Source organism: Larus michahellis, chromosome 4 (assembly GCF_964199755.1).
Source record: "Larus michahellis chromosome 4, bLarMic1.1, whole genome shotgun sequence".
In the NCBI taxonomy this organism is placed as follows: domain Eukaryota; kingdom Metazoa; phylum Chordata; class Aves; order Charadriiformes; family Laridae; genus Larus; species Larus michahellis.
This window is the reverse complement of record NC_133899.1, coordinates 93,739,826-93,755,142: the sequence shown is the minus strand read 5'-3', so window position 1 is coordinate 93,755,142 and position 15,317 is coordinate 93,739,826. Positions and strand designations below refer to the sequence as shown.

General features: G+C 51.6%; 1 protein-coding gene across 1 annotated transcript in view; it reads right to left on the bottom strand.

Annotated features, from left to right (window-relative positions):
* Window positions 1–14,841, bottom strand: part of BAHD1 (bromo adjacent homology domain containing 1) — a 36,574-nt gene extending 21,733 nt beyond the window's left edge. The window contains exon 1 of the mRNA XM_074586644.1: window positions 14,714–14,841. The gene's annotated coding sequence lies outside the window, so the exon portion shown is untranslated. The remainder of the gene's footprint in view (window positions 1–14,713) is intronic.
* Between the last annotated feature and the right edge of the window lie 476 nt (window positions 14,842–15,317).

Genomic DNA, 15,317 nt, shown 5'->3' with positions numbered 1-15,317 from the left:
CAAAGCTGCCTACGTGACAGATATGCTAACAACGCCCCGCAAGATGCTTATAAGTAGTTGGAGAAACGAAGTCAAAAATATTTCAGGACAGCTTTGACAGTCATGTTTTTAGAAGGAGCACAAGCTTTGCCAATCAAGTTAATCAAGGTTTAAAAAAAAAACCCAACAAAAACCAAAACCCAAAACACCCCAGCCCTGCTCATCTGATTTTCCATATATGCAAAATGCAAAATAAATTCCTTCACGGCAGAAGGCTGAGTCTGGTAAAATATCAATCATATGTCACTTTGCTCAGATAGCTCTGGCACCATTCCTGGCGCGGACAAAACGGAATAGCAAATTATTTCCAAGGCTTTACTTTGAAGAACAAGGTGCAAGGTTTTTCTATAGTAAATATTAAAGCTCTTCTATATATTAAAATCACACCCTTCCACAGTCGCTTTAGGAACTTCCTCCAAGCTGCTGGGTTTAAATAATTCAAGATGCGCCGTGATTTCGTGTATTACACGCGCATCTGCAAAGCCGTGCTGCCCCCGGGGATGTCACGGGCAGGTGCATCCCTGCCAGCTCCTCTCTGTCTCGCGAAGCCATCGCTGCCACCCTATCTCTGCGTCCCGACTTCCCTGCCCCTCTCCCGGCACGCCTGCCTCCACAAAGGGCTCCATTCACTCTCTCCGCTCTTTCAACTGGAAACTGTCAGCACGGCACCCTTGAGATCCAAAGACAACATGTTACTACTCGGCAAGCTCCAAAGTTGCTTTAGGGGAGAAAAAAGCAACGCAGGAAATTCAGGGAAGGGCAAGGCATTCCTTCAATACAGCATTTAATTAACCATCCTAAAATCTCACACAAAATGCAACTTCAGGAAGGTTTTGTTTTCTTCCAAATCTTCATCATCTTTTCCTCACCTGAGAGCATCCCTCAGAACTGCCTGAAACACGCTGCCCCACCTCAGCGGCCGAATCCTTGGCCTTGCGGCTCCAGGTACTGACTCCATCGGTTACCAGCTCCGAGAGCAGTGCAGAACACAGACCGCATTTTAAAATTTAACAGACACGCGTGTTTATAACCTCAGCTTAAATTTACAGAAGCTTTAAACCCAGGCAGGCAAAAAAGGGCTATGTTAAATAACAAGTTCATGTAATATTTTCGAGGATTCTTGTGTCGTGACTCATCTCCAGCTGAAATACGCTGACCAGAACTACCTCTTCAGACTGGAGTCTGGATGCATTTTCAGTTCGAGAATAAGCAGTTAAGACAGTGTTGTCTTTCAGTTGGACATACCTATTGTTTCTATGCAGGTTTAAAAGAAGTATCACATTACTGCAACCTCAGCTTGGTCTACAGACAGCAAGTTGTCCGTAAAGCAGAACGCCTTTCTGGGATTTCTGATTTCATCGTAAGTTTTGATTCCTCTTCACATTCAAAGTGCAACAGACATTTCAGAAGAAAATACTTTCTATTCCTTTATTCTCCCTTTCCAACCATCACTTGAAACACCAGCATCCTCCGAGCGCTTCCCCAGCTGAGGACACAGGTGACATAAAACGATGCACGAGCAGTTTTCCATTTGAGAGCTCCAACCCCAATCCAGAACCGGAGTCCAAGAAAGACGTTACGCAACTCTCACATTCCCGCTGGAGTCCCTGTGACCACATGCTCTCCTTCCCTCTGTCTTACAAACCGCAGCGCCGCACTGAATGCTAAAGGAAGCTTAAATCCGGAGCCGACTTTGCTGCATTTGAACTCATGGAATAAAACTTCAGATGTGGCTGAAGCTTAAGATATTCTCATCAAATTGGGCAGATGAACTTGGAGCTCCAAGCAGGGCAGAGAGTAAAGTCATAGGACACCCATTACCACCCCAGTACCTAAAAATTGTCAGGTGTCCACATAGGTTTCCTCAAGAGGCTAGCTCACCTGAAAATAACACTACAAAATACTTTAAAATACACATAAAATTATTTTTTCTCCTTCACAAAATACAGACTCGATCAACACCACACACCCAGGTGTACATTCCCGCATCTTCTAGCGACACAGTTACGACCAAGCCTAACGAAACCTAAACCTACTGTAAAACCTTTCCTCCCTCTTTTCAATGCAAGAGCACAGTATCTGCAAATGAGGACAAGGTAAGTGAAAGAGTTCCTCTTAAAATTTCACAGCTTTACTGGTTTAATGTATTAGGTCACTCAGAAAAAAGTTTGGCACAACTGAATGGTGCTGCAAGACCTACTCATTTCTCAAAGGAGAACAAGCTTCTCCGTTCCTACGGCGGTGGTAACACCCTCGCCCACCTGTATGAGCGAATTCAGACAAGGGTGGGTTTTCTGTTGTTTTGTTTTTTGAAGAGCAGCCAATTAACTGACCCTGCATTAAGGGAATCAGCCCCCAGGAACACGCGCTCTGGCGAGGCAGCGGGCAGAAAGGCGGGAGGCAGGCAGAGACTCGGGGGGTGGATGTGGAGCGTGTGGGCAGCCCCCAAGCACAGGAAACGGAGGAGATTTTCGTCTGGGACCTAAAGTTATTAATGCCTTCATCAGACCAGCCTGAGCCTCCACCAGCCACTACGTGCTCAAAGTTAATTGCTTGGCGATTACACTTTTCATTACTAAGCAATTAGCACTTAAAACCTTGAAGTGCCCAGCACTGGCTCTTTCCAGAGCCACGAGGCACACGCGGTGGGCTGGGGAGACCTCAGCATCACGCGAGGACCACTCGCCAGGTCAAACACCGCGGCTGCCACACGCTCCCGGCCGAGGGATCCCTGTCCCCTGCGCAAACTTCATGCTGGGAATTTAAGCCCAGGAAAGCAGAGGGACCCAACACCTGCATTGCCAAAGGTCCTGAGCAGGGCTAGGAGAGCGTTTCTGGTGACCAGCAGCCGGCACGAGGTTGCCATCAGAAATCCAAAGGGAGAAAACTCCCAAGCTGGACAGTTGGATGTTGTTATATGTCTCCATACAAGAACTGTTAAGTGCTACTAAAATAACAGAAGCCACAAGTCAAACACAGGCAATTCAGCCACTTTCGACTACTAGAAGCCCAATCACTGGAACACTGCTTCCACGAGAGCCCATTTAACTCCCATTAGAAGCTGGCCCAGCTCTTCCATCCTTCACCCATACAGTTAGAGGTGTATTTAAACACACACATTTGCTTGCGCCCCAGGTTTGATCGGTCATGGCAACAAATATCACCTTTAAATAGACTGGACACCATTTGCAGACCTGCGCTGGGAGTGATTTGTTTTATATCTACTCATTAACTTCCATTTATCTACCTACACACGCGTGACACTATTCGGCCATTCACAAAGGGAGAGATTAAACACTCTTAGCTTTCAAAGCAATGGGTACAATAAGACGTTTTCAATAAGGTGAGCCATTTAAGCTGCATCCCACCAAAGTACGACTTCGATTTTGTTGCATCTTGCACAGCTGGAAGGAAAAACAGACTTAAAAAAACCCAACCAGGAATGATTAAGAACAATAAGTAAGTTACACGCTCGACCCCAAGAGCTCTGGATTGAATTTATGAGGGGTTTTGGCTGGAGAAGGTGCCCCATGAGGTTCTGCTCCCTGGGCTGCAGAAAGGATGCCCCAGGCGCGACGCACGAGCAGCCCCTGCTCATGACAGTTGTCTGCAAGGAAAAATATTTGGGAACCATCCACTGAACCTGCCTGGTCTCTGCCACTCAATATGTCCAGTGCTGTGGGAGCAGCGCGCTGGGTTCTGCTCCCCGGGACACCCGCGGGAGCCAGCGAGGGATACGTGGCCTGAAGGAAACCACCAGCACAGAGTCAAACACAGCCTTCCCCAAAGCAAAGGGCTCAGTGACGAACCACAGCACCAGACACAGCAGGTTCCCCAGGGCAGGCCTGAGACTATTCAATATTTTATTAGCAAGTCGCACAGTATTTTATTCACAAGTCAGTCTCACCTGCAGGTGATACATGGGACAGCAAACAAGTCAGCAGACAAGCGGTGGGTTCACCTATGGTCTTGACGGACCAGAGAAGGATTAAAAAAGAATTTAAAGAGCCCATCAACAGGGACAAACACACAACTTCCACACTGGGCAGGCAGGAATCGTCAGTCCCACAAAGGCCAAGCGGGCGGCAGGCAGCGAGGGGGCTCTCTGCAGAACGCAGCTGAGGTTTGTCAAGGAGCACAAGCTGGATGAGTCAACAGCCTCCCGCTGCCCTGAGGAAGCTAAATGCCCTCCCGGGGCAGATGCCCAGGAGCCCGTCAGCCCCACCATGCCCAGCACAGAAGGAGCCCCAACGGGAGCGCGCTCCAGCTTCCCACATCTTCCCTGCCCTGTGCAATCCTGGACGAGCTGGGGAGCAGTGACGGACTTGGAGGGGACCAGCAAGGAGAGGGCGTAGGGGCTTAGTCACACGATTGAAAAAACAGCAGAGAGAAAACGTTCATAAAAGATGGTGATACAGCATTCTCTAGGGAACGGGAGCAGAAGGAGAGGCCTTAAACTGCGCTTAGGGAGATTTAGAAGTCTTTTCCTATGTCTTTCCTTCCTGCTGGACTAGAAAAAGCACGAGATCACCTAAAGAAGTTGAGGTTAAAAAGAAAACGCTAGAAGAACATCTGTCAGCAAGGTTTTGGTACAACCCCATCCCCTGCCCCACAGCAGGGCTGACTACAGCCGCTCCAAGTGCCTTCTCTACACCCTCTGCTGCCACGGGAACACACCCACGGGGCCATACAGCCAGCAAAGGCGCTCTGCAGCGCGAGTGCCATTTTCACCACTGATTTTTAAGACCACGCACGTTCAGCATTGCATCGCTCCCCAACTTCCACATCCATCTAGCAGCGCAGGTTCAGGCTAACGGCACCTCTCATAAGACTGCAGCACAGAAAGAGGGTGGTTAACTCAAAGCAGCGCCGCGGTAACCCTGTGCCACGCACGCTGTGTGTACTGCACATCCCGCGTTACAAGGAACCCCAGAAGTGGTCCGGCTCACTCAGAGCACAGGCATTTTCTGGTGCAGGCAAACTCCTGAGCACCAAGAGCTACAATTCGCTTTGAGACTAGAACAGTTTCATTAGATGACTTCCAGCTTCAATGCAAATCTCACCTACAGTTACTCTGGCTTTATTCATACCTGGACATCTCACATGCAAACTCGCGGCTACAAGAGCCACCGTTTAGACATCTGCTCCCGGAGCTGGGGCACCGTCTCATCTCAAGGGGAACCCAGCAACATCCAGCCTTTGATGACTTCCATTTTCACATCAGTGCAGGTCACCATGAAGCCAGTGTGAACTCCAGAAGGCAAATCATCAGATCTCTGGCAAAGCAGCATAGTTACGACTTCCTCTTGGGAACCACAATGCTTTTAAACAGTTCAACCTAGTTTCGTGGAAATGTCATGGGTGCCTCCAAATGGATTTTCAGGAAGGTCCCCTGAAGTCAGGCTATGGCTTCAAACCATCCAAGAGCGTTGAGTACTGGGGACAAGAGCCCTATGAGTGCTACACAAGCTGCTCTACACAAACGAGTGCTCTGATACTTCGAAGACACTCCCCGTGCTTCCTCCAGCTGTGGCTTCACAGAGAATATATTCGCAACGGGGAAGAAAAGAGCAAAACTTTTGAGGAACTCCTAGCACCGACAAGTGGAGAAACAAAAAAATAATCAGTATTACCCCTTGATTGTCAGCTACAAGATTTGAGAACATTGATTGAATACTGAGATGTTCAATACATAAGGCAGATGGATGGGGAAGAGAAAAGGACCCTCATACACCACATCCGAGTCACCAGCACAAGGGTACTAGGGTGAAAGATGCAAACCGTTTAGAGCTGCGGACTCCAGCGGGCTGGGGCACAAGCGGACAAAATGTGAAGCTCGACCGTTGTAAATCTGACCGGAGAGGCGATGGGAGAGGGATGCCTGCAGCTGCAGGACCTGCCAGCTGAAGCAGAGCCAAAGTGGCAGCGGGAGACGCTTGCAGCTACCGGTCGAAGGGCGGAAGGACTGGCAGAGAGTTTCCAGGAGCTGCTGGGAGATAGGGAAAGCCGCAGCCAGCTCTGCTTTCCCATGCCGTGCCCAGGCGGGGAAGGCAAACAGCCGATAAGGAGGTACGCACTGCTCAGCCCCCCTCCGCCAGAACCACCCTGCTGCCGCCGAGTCCCGGCCCCAAGGACGACTCCCAGCACTGTGCAAAGCTGGCAGTCCCCTTCTCTGGAGATTTGCTCCAAAAAGAGGATCTGATGCTGGACAACAGCTGCAAAGAGCTCTGAGCTGCAGAGTTCCTGCCTCATATTGCGGTTACAATGCACAAGGACACAATATACCCACGCAGGATATCCCCAGATACCAGAATTTCAGCTCCTGCTTCAGCTATTCGTCACAGTAAAACATTTTAAGCCCAAGCGTGCTAGCAGCATTCTTTAAACTAAAATGACAGATAATATCCCGCTTTAGAGCTCCAAAGTGAGAACCTCGCTACTCATTTCAATAACCAAGATAAACATTTTATTTAACGGCTGTATTAACAAGCAGAAATACACTTCCCTTCGGAAAGCAAGGCAGACCTGCAATTCTGCCTTCTGCAGAATTTAAACTCTCAATTAAAGACGAATTCCTCTAAATGGGGGGAAAAAACCCTCATATCTTCCAAACAGAAACCAAGTGCCTGGAAATTCTCAGGCCTCGGGTAAAAGATGAGCCCTCGGGGCACCGCAGCACCTTCAGCTGGTCTGAGTGATCAGAAGCAAATATCCGAATATTCATCTGCTTTCCTGCTCCTCGGGCAACGCAGATCACTACTGCTGCCCTCCAAAACCGCGCAGCAATACGCACACCAGCATGCAGCACCAGGACGCTTTGTTACTCTTTTAACATGTCCAGGACACTGATCTTTAATTTACCTAAACACTTCCTATTTATATTTTTGGGGGGGTCTAAATATACACATAAAGACTCCTTTGGGTAGAACAGGGAGAAAGCATTTACAGCTTGCTTTGTTCGGCCGAGTGGCTGGGCAGGTTTTTATATGGCTGCATGAGTTTTCCAGCCTGCCAGAAAGGAAAGAAAATTGGGACCCACTACACAAAACCACCGTCTGTAGAGGAAAGTGTACAGCTCTACGAGCTGGAATGAGGAGACCTTGGGGCAGCACCTGAAGCCACTTTCTCCTTTTTTGTTTTATTTACTTTTAAATTGACTCTGTCTCATTTCCACACAACACGGACTCCTCCAAGAGGAACTATCTGACCTTCAAGCACTCTAAACACGGCTCTGTATAGGGTTATCACAGATAACTCAGTTTTCCTCACGGTTAAGTACTGAAAAGTAAAAATGCTGCTGTTGCGCCTGCTTCCCTGCCCCTCCGTGGTCCACATCTCACCGTTGCCTCTGATGGTTTCCTTGGAAACATATGCAAGCTTAAATTGGATTGATATTCACTTAGTGGACAGATGGAGTTTGGAACAGCCCAGTGCCTGAAATCCGAGGCCGAGCCTTGGGATATGTCATGTTATCAGTACAAAAAACACCCCCCGAGCTCCCCAAACTTTGTGGAAAGGTTAAGGATCACCTAATTATTCAGTAATGAGCTCCAAGGTGGCATCTCAGGCAAGGTCAGCGATTACCCATTGTGCCTGCATGAAAGCATTGGGCTGAGCACACGACAGCATTTTTGTTTGGAGGGAAGGATTTAATTTTTGTTAAGTGCCAAGAAAACAGAAGTGTCCTTAAGCTCATTAGTGGTTTCGGGCAGGACAACTGATGGAGATCACACATACGCTGAGCGCAGCCAAGAGCCTTTCGCAGGTAGCGACGCACTGTCCGCACTGTAATTGTGCTCCTCGCACCAAAACCTCCGGCGCTAGGCTGCAGTTATGGCCAACGACCGGCGCTGACCCGCAGCCCCACGCAGAGCTGCAGCCCCCTTCCCCCCCAGCACCACGACGGGCACGTTTTGTATCGCACCTCTATAGCCCCGGAGGTGTCAGGACTGCAATTTCAGCAAAGCTGATAATTTATTCTGAAGTGGGAATTATTCCCTGTCTCTTCTTCCACTACATGGGAAGAAATGGAAATGGCAAGAAATGAAAATGGCTTTTCTTTTTTTTTTTTTTTTTTTTTTTTGCAGGCTAAACAGTGCTTTCCCAGCCACACTGTCTTCTCTTAACTGAATTACTGAATTGAAAGGATTCACTTCTTTGCAACCAGAATGCAAGAAGGACAGCAGAAATTCCAAATAACTACATTCCTAGAGATCTTTCATGAAATCCAGCATTTAAGAAAGGGAGAGAGACAAGAGGACAGGGCTCTGGCGAGGGAAAGGGGGGGCAGGCAGCAGTCATTGCATGCTCTGCCCGGCACGTGCTTGGTTATCGTACGCACCACCTCCGGGTAAGGAGGGTGTGCGGGAGAGCTGGGGTCACTAAGCCATTGTTCAGGGCACAAACCCCCAAAACGCCTCGCTCGCTTCTGTCACTCATGCAGTTTGCTGAAGTCTAAGGAATTCCCAGTTTGGGATTCACCCGTCCGAGTCATCAGGATTTTCATACCTGTCCCACCCCGTGTTCAGCCAGGATTTTAAGAAAATCTCTTCTTCTCTGCCTACACGTGGTTACAGCTGCCAAACCCTTTTCCTTTGCTGCCCTGCTCACCTGGGAGAGATCTGCTGTGTCTCCTTACCCTGAACCACCTCCAACCTCGCTTTCTTGAGCCAATTTTGACTCGGCTGGACAAACAAAGAAACAAAACCAAACACCTCCCTTGCATCTGTTTTGTTTTTTTTAAAAATTTTTTAACAATCTCCTGCTGCCCACTAGTTTCCTTCAGAAGCCTGTGCCTTCCTCCTCCTTTCAAATCTTCCACGTTTATCAACATGTGATTATTGTTGCTTATTCCTCACCACCTGCATTCCCCCGGCGCCCCTCCATCCTTCCTCCGCAGAGGGGGATGCCTCGATGCCCCTTCTCCACCCTTCCCCCCCGCCACCCACCAAACCCTTTTCCTTTTTATGGTATTCCCAAACCTAAAATCAGCGAGAATGCGCTCAATCTGCCAAGCGCCCTATCACTCGCAGCAAACCATCATGTAAAAAACATCATCTCGCAAAAAAACCTCGAGCCCCCCCCCTCCATTTCAGGGTCTACCTAAAAGGCTTTTTAGCGTGAAGCGTTCCCGGCGAGGACGGGGTGCTGTGCCAGCCCCGCGCTGCCGCTCCCCGCAGCCCCGGCTCCCTCCCTCCCGCCCCCCCAAACTCAACTCAACCATCCTTTCCCCGCATGCCTCGAACTCCCAATTTCTTTCCTTCAGCCTGTTCCAGGTATTCCGCAGGCACTCGAAGACATAACAAAGCCAACCGGCAGCGGATAATGCTGTACGGCGTGAAGGCAGGCTAAAGCTTGCTATTTTCAGTGCTTTACACAGGCCACAGGCAGGAACAATAGAAGGCCACGCATGGTGTACGTATGAAGCAGCACAGTTCAGCGACGTCCACGGAGCTCGATGCTGCTCCAGCACCACAGTTTTATTTAAAGGATGATAATTCAGACACCAAAAAAAATAAGCTGCCAGCAAAGCGGTTTTATTCAAATCAATGCTAGGAAAATGCCTCTTTTCTATTGCTAAGAGCATCGTAAATAATTTGAAATATTGATACACATGCAGTCACTAAAAGCCAAGATCTTTTATTAAAAAAAAAAAATAATAATCCAGCCTGCTGAGCTGGGCAAGCTGTATAGTTTCAAAGCTGAGCATGAGAAAGCCCTTCAAAAAACTGCTTGAAGAACAATGGGTGCCAGCAAGCGCTCCTGTGATGTGGCTTACAAAGAGGAAGAAAAAAAAATAAAAATCATAATTTTCTTGTTTAGTCACACCTTTGTTCAAGAGAACTGGGACATAAGGAATACAGCAACCGGCAGCTCTGAACCGAAACATCGTCTTATTCCTGAATTCGACAGATTTAATGTAAATCCCAGGCTCTTCAATGCCAAACCCACTCCAGATCAGCCATGCAGTGGCCCACCCGCTTCACATGCCATTTGCGGAATGCTTCCACCCCCGACGCAGGGGACAGCACCCAGAGCGCAGCGTATTCCAGCAGGGAAAAGCCCCCTGGGGCTGCAGGACACCCCTCTGGGAAGGTGAGAACATCCCCAGGCTCCCACCCTGAGCCGCCCCAGCACGGTACCCAACGTGACACCCTGCCGATGCCACCAGACCCCTCTGCGCCGCCGCATGTGTCACGGCAAACACCTCGCGAGAGCCCGCACTGCGAGTCTCTGAACAGGCTGGGAAATTTAAACAGCAAAGGAAGGAGAATTGCAAAACGGAGGACCGAAAGCAGCCCTCAGCAATAATTCAACCGAGCACCATTAATGGAGATGCACCTATAATTTAAATCAGGATTTATTAAAAAAAAAAAAAGGTGATAAAAGCAGCATTCCTGGCCATGCGACATGTGAAAAGCGTAGACGTAAGGCCTGAAGGCACCGAGAGGCTGTTTAACACCTGCCCAAGCAGCGAGCAGGCTCGCACCAGAGAGAACCCCAAGACAAATCAGAAGTGTCTTATTTTTGACTCACCTGGAGTTAATAACCACACACCCTCTACGAAAGATTTCGTGAAATTCAATGAGTATCAATTATCTGAATAAGGGAAAAACGACCGCTTCTCCAGCCAAGTTACCTTCATTTTCAAGCACATTCCGCCAGGACCAGAGCACAGCCCTGCCATCACCTACATGAGGGGCTTCCACTACGACTTAACTTGAAATATTCTTTGGAAATTATATTACTGCAACGTCAGTAATTCAGAGGTTTTAAGAAGAGGTCCAGGTTGCTCACTTCACTCAGCTGACCACACTTTTTACACCTTGCCAGCCCTCCATACTCTCTCCTATTTCCTACGGATTTTCACACACACCACAGGAGTAGTAGTAACATGAACAGATGAATTCAATTCCAACGCCACAAATATTGACAGGGGACAAAGAACAGGTGCAAAGTTAATTAATTTTAAATCAGACTTACATTTATTCTTCTTAATGACATCCTTTGGTTTAACTTTTTAATGATACCATCAGTCCCTCATTTCGCTTTACATCAAGATAAAGATTCCCATTCTCCTGCTCTTCCAATGGAAGACTTTTTACTCTGACATGAAATATCACTGCGACTCTACTTTATTCTGCTTTTTTTATAATAAAGTTTCATGCTAGAACACCAAGTCTGGGCGGTAACTGGATAAAGGGCTATCACATTGTCCCATACAATCACATTGCTTTCGGTCTTAAGAAATAAAACCACTAGCATCACATTTAAGTGCATTTTCCCCATTTAGAGAATATTGGTTGCCAGTACGGGGGTTGCAAGTGCAAAAGCGTAGAGGGTTAAACTGTAATAGTCTTGTTACAAATAACTCGTCCTGACTCGCAGGCTGACCATGAATTTTAATATTTTTTGTCATTAAGAACCATGCCTTTGGTCCAAATGAGAAGGGATTTGGCTGCGCTGGACAGGGATGAGCATCCCTGCAGAACCCCTGCCCTTACAGCCCCATGGGGAAGCAGGGGCACAATCCCCCGGGATGATGCCTGCAAAGCCGCCCCCTTTTTCCCCTTAAATGCGGTTTGCAAACAGCAGTAACAAACACTGCCCAGGCGCTCAGAATGGCCCCGGGACCACCCGACCCCCCCGGCCTGCGACAGCCCAGCTTCTGTTTGAAGCTATTTTTAATTTTATAACTTCTTTGGGGTGTTTGTTTTTCGGTTTTTGTATTTCCCAGTTATACCAACTGCCGTTTCATGTATTATTAACAATGTGATAGTTGTGACTTAATTAGTTCGGCAGGTTGGGCATGAAGCGGGGGCTGTTCCTGTCGTTACCTCCACGGGGTGTATCGCCACGGTTAACTGAGTATTAGACGGGGCAAAAAGAGCCCCACACGGCTCCTTTCACACGCAGTATTTGCCCGTCTGAGCATACCTTCCTATTTTTGCAGCACCGGATATCATCATTCATTCATTTTCTCGTGATCCCAACTTAATGCCAAACGGCGAGCATGCCTTTGCCTACGATTTTTAATTATTTTTCAATTGTTTACTTTGGATAGATTTGCTGCTAAGGGTTTATTTTCAGCACTGCAGTAGTATTAGAAAAGCATTTGCTGAAGGGTGTATTTCCCCAAAATAATCGCCAAGCGCTATCTAAATCGGATATCCACAGACTGTACCAGCACATGCGTCCCGTGGTCCGTACGGCCCCCAAATCACACAGTAGCAATTAACACCATCACAGCAAACAAAATTAGCTTACGTATTCTGCCCAGAGAGGTTAGAAAAAACAAGTAAGTAAAACGGCTGTCAGACGGGAGACCGAAAGGTGACGCAGACGACTGGCAAGACGGACAGAATGCCAGCGTTAGACTAGTTACGCAGTTGGATGAGGAAACCTCAGTGGCTTCTGAAATAACAACGTTTCTGCTGCGGGACCAAGGTTGTGCCTGTTTCCAACCCCCCCAAATGCTACATTTCTGAGCAGTAATATGTTGTCCTGTGCAATTGTCACCATTGACCCGCAGCAAATGGAGCATCCAGAACGGATCCACTCTCACAAAGTGGAGGGAATTATTTTCACCCACAGGTTTGGGGGTTTCCAGCTGATTTTACACCTATCAGTGGTGCTACACTTCCCCGTGGCAGCAATTCTGTTCTGCTGGAGAACAGCAGTTGGAAAGCCTAGGCTGCTGCTCCATTTAAAATGCTGGACTGAATTCATTAGGAAAACAAACAGAAATCAATGTTTAAATCCAAAATGCCCTGTTAAATCAGACTAACACACAGTTTCCTATCACAAGCAAATATTTAGACAGTTCCAGCTGAAGCTGGAGAAGGATCCAGGTAGCCAGAACATGACAAACGTGAAGGATGGTTCGGGATGAATATGTTAGCAGGATATTTCTGTTAAAGCGATCAGTTGCGTGCTGGTATTTAAACCACATTAAGATTTCAAAAGCATCAGTCTATCACACAGTTCGTGTCACCCTACCTCTCACAACCGTAAGGACTGGAAACCTTAAAAGAAGAACCTGAGACCCCGGGGCACGATCCTGCCCCTGCAGCACCAACGATCACCCAGAGCCCGCCAGTCTGGAGCGAGCGCTTTCTAATTGTGGCAAACTGATGGACAGATCAATTAATCAGGCTAGCAAAAGCCCAGAAAAGCCTTTCGCTTTGAGGTTCGCCTGCTCCTGACAATGATGACTTCAGATGGAGAGCGAGCACGAGGGGCAGCTGTATTCTTTAACACAAAACCAAACCACAACCTCTTTCAGATAAGCACTCGTGGAAAGGGGGCGGGAGGCGGGGAGGGGGGGGAGAGAGGGCAAACAGAATAGATCCAAAACCCTCGTGTTTTTCAAGTTTTCACGGCTGCTCTTTGGACAGAGGGGGGGTCCCCGCGGCATGCCCGCCTGGGTGGCTGGCTGTCGAGCGGCGGCCGGGAGAGAGCTCGCTCGGCTGCCGAGATCTGCCCAGTCACATGCGCTGGCTCCTGCGCCTCGTAGAAGCAGCTGGAAAAGAGGGAGCCAGCGGAGCTGCCTCCATTAGGAGCCACCGCTACACAAAAGGAGAAGAGGAAACAAGCTCTGGGCCACCGGAGCTACCCACAGGAAAAGAGATGTCCAGGGCCGCGGGGAACGGGCGGCAAGTGCAGCCGGGAGGAGGCCGGGGGGGGTGTTAAAACACGATGAAAATTAAAACTGCTCCACGTCCCCCAAAGCAGCTGGAAGCCACCTGCGCTCACCTCCATCCACCGCCCGCGACCTGCGCGGCGTCGCCGACACCACACGGCCAACGGCCACAAAGTCAACGATGACGAACTCGCCCGGTTAATTAACGGCCATCCAAGCGAGGGGGTTTATCACCACGCTGGGGGGTGGGGGACCCCTCCAAAAAAACACAACCCACCAACCCACCGCCACGGCCGCCCTGGGCGAACTTATGCCCGGTTTGGCTCCCAAACCTCCCCCGTGCCCCGGGAGGGGGCCGGAGGAGAGCGGCTCCGCCGACCCACGCTCCCGCCCGTTTTCCCCGGGAATCGCCTCAAAACCGGCGATGTCGGGACCACCCGTCACCTTCCCGCCGCGCAGCCCCCCCGCAACGGGGGCAACAACAAACCACCACCCCCCGCCCCCCCGAGCCCGCACCGGTTCCGGCCCCCGCAACTTCCCCGGCCCGCAGGCCCGGCCCCCCCCCGCCGCCGCCCCGCACCGCCTGTCAGCCGGCCCCGCCGCCTTTGTCCTGACGAGCCGCGGGGGCCGGAGGGGCTCGCCCCGGGGGAGGCCCCGCCGGGCCCGGGGGGGGGTTCGGTTGGGCCTGGCACCGCCGGTACTCGGCGAGTTAACGGCCGCCGCGCGCGCCCAACGGCCGCCCGCACCTGAGGGCGGCCCGGCCCGGCCCACCTGCCGCCGAGGCCGCTTCCCCGCGGGGACCGAGCCGCGGCCGCCCGCCGTGCCCTCCCCTCCCTCCCAGGGCTCCCCCGGAGCCGCCCACCCCCGCCGGCGAGGAAAGTTCCCGGTGGCCCCGCACCCCCCGCTCCCGCCCCGGGGCGGCGGCACCTGCTCCCGGCCCGCCGGAGTTCCCGGGGGCGGAGGGGACGAGGCGGCGCCGCCGCCGGTTCCTCCGGGCGGTCGGTCCGACGTCGTGGTCGGGGGGAGACTCACCGGGGCGCGCTCCCGCGCCGCGGGGCTGCCGCAGGCCCCGGTTGTGGGGGGAAGAGATCCAGCGACGGGAGCTCTGCCGGGGCGCCCGGGTCCCGGGCTCCACGCTGCTGCGTCAGCGCCGCCTCCTCGGCAGCGGGATGGGGATGAGGCGCCCCCGCCGCCGCCGCCCGCCCTCGCCGCGGGGCGTCGCGATCCGGCGCGGCCGGCGCTGAGGCCGGGAGCGGGCGGGAGCGGGCGGGGGCGGGCGGGCACCGGGGCCGCGGGGGGGGGGGGTAGGGGGGGCGGAGAGGGGAGGGAGGCGCCACTCGCCGCCGCCGCCGAACTCCCCGCAAGCCGCGAGCCCCTCCGTCCTCCTTCCTACTTCCTCGTCCGCAGCCAATCGCCGCCCGCCGCTCCGCCGCTCTCTCCGCCGCGCCGGCCAATCGCGCCCCCTCCTGCCCGCCGCCAACGGCCAATCGCCGCGCGCGACCCCGCCCCTCTGTACCCCCCCCTCCCCTCACTGCCCCCCCCCGGCACCCGCCCCCCCCCCCCCCCCCCCCCGCCGCCCCTCACCGCCCCGGCCCCCCCCATCCCCGGTTCCCCCCGCCCCGCCGCACCGGGATGG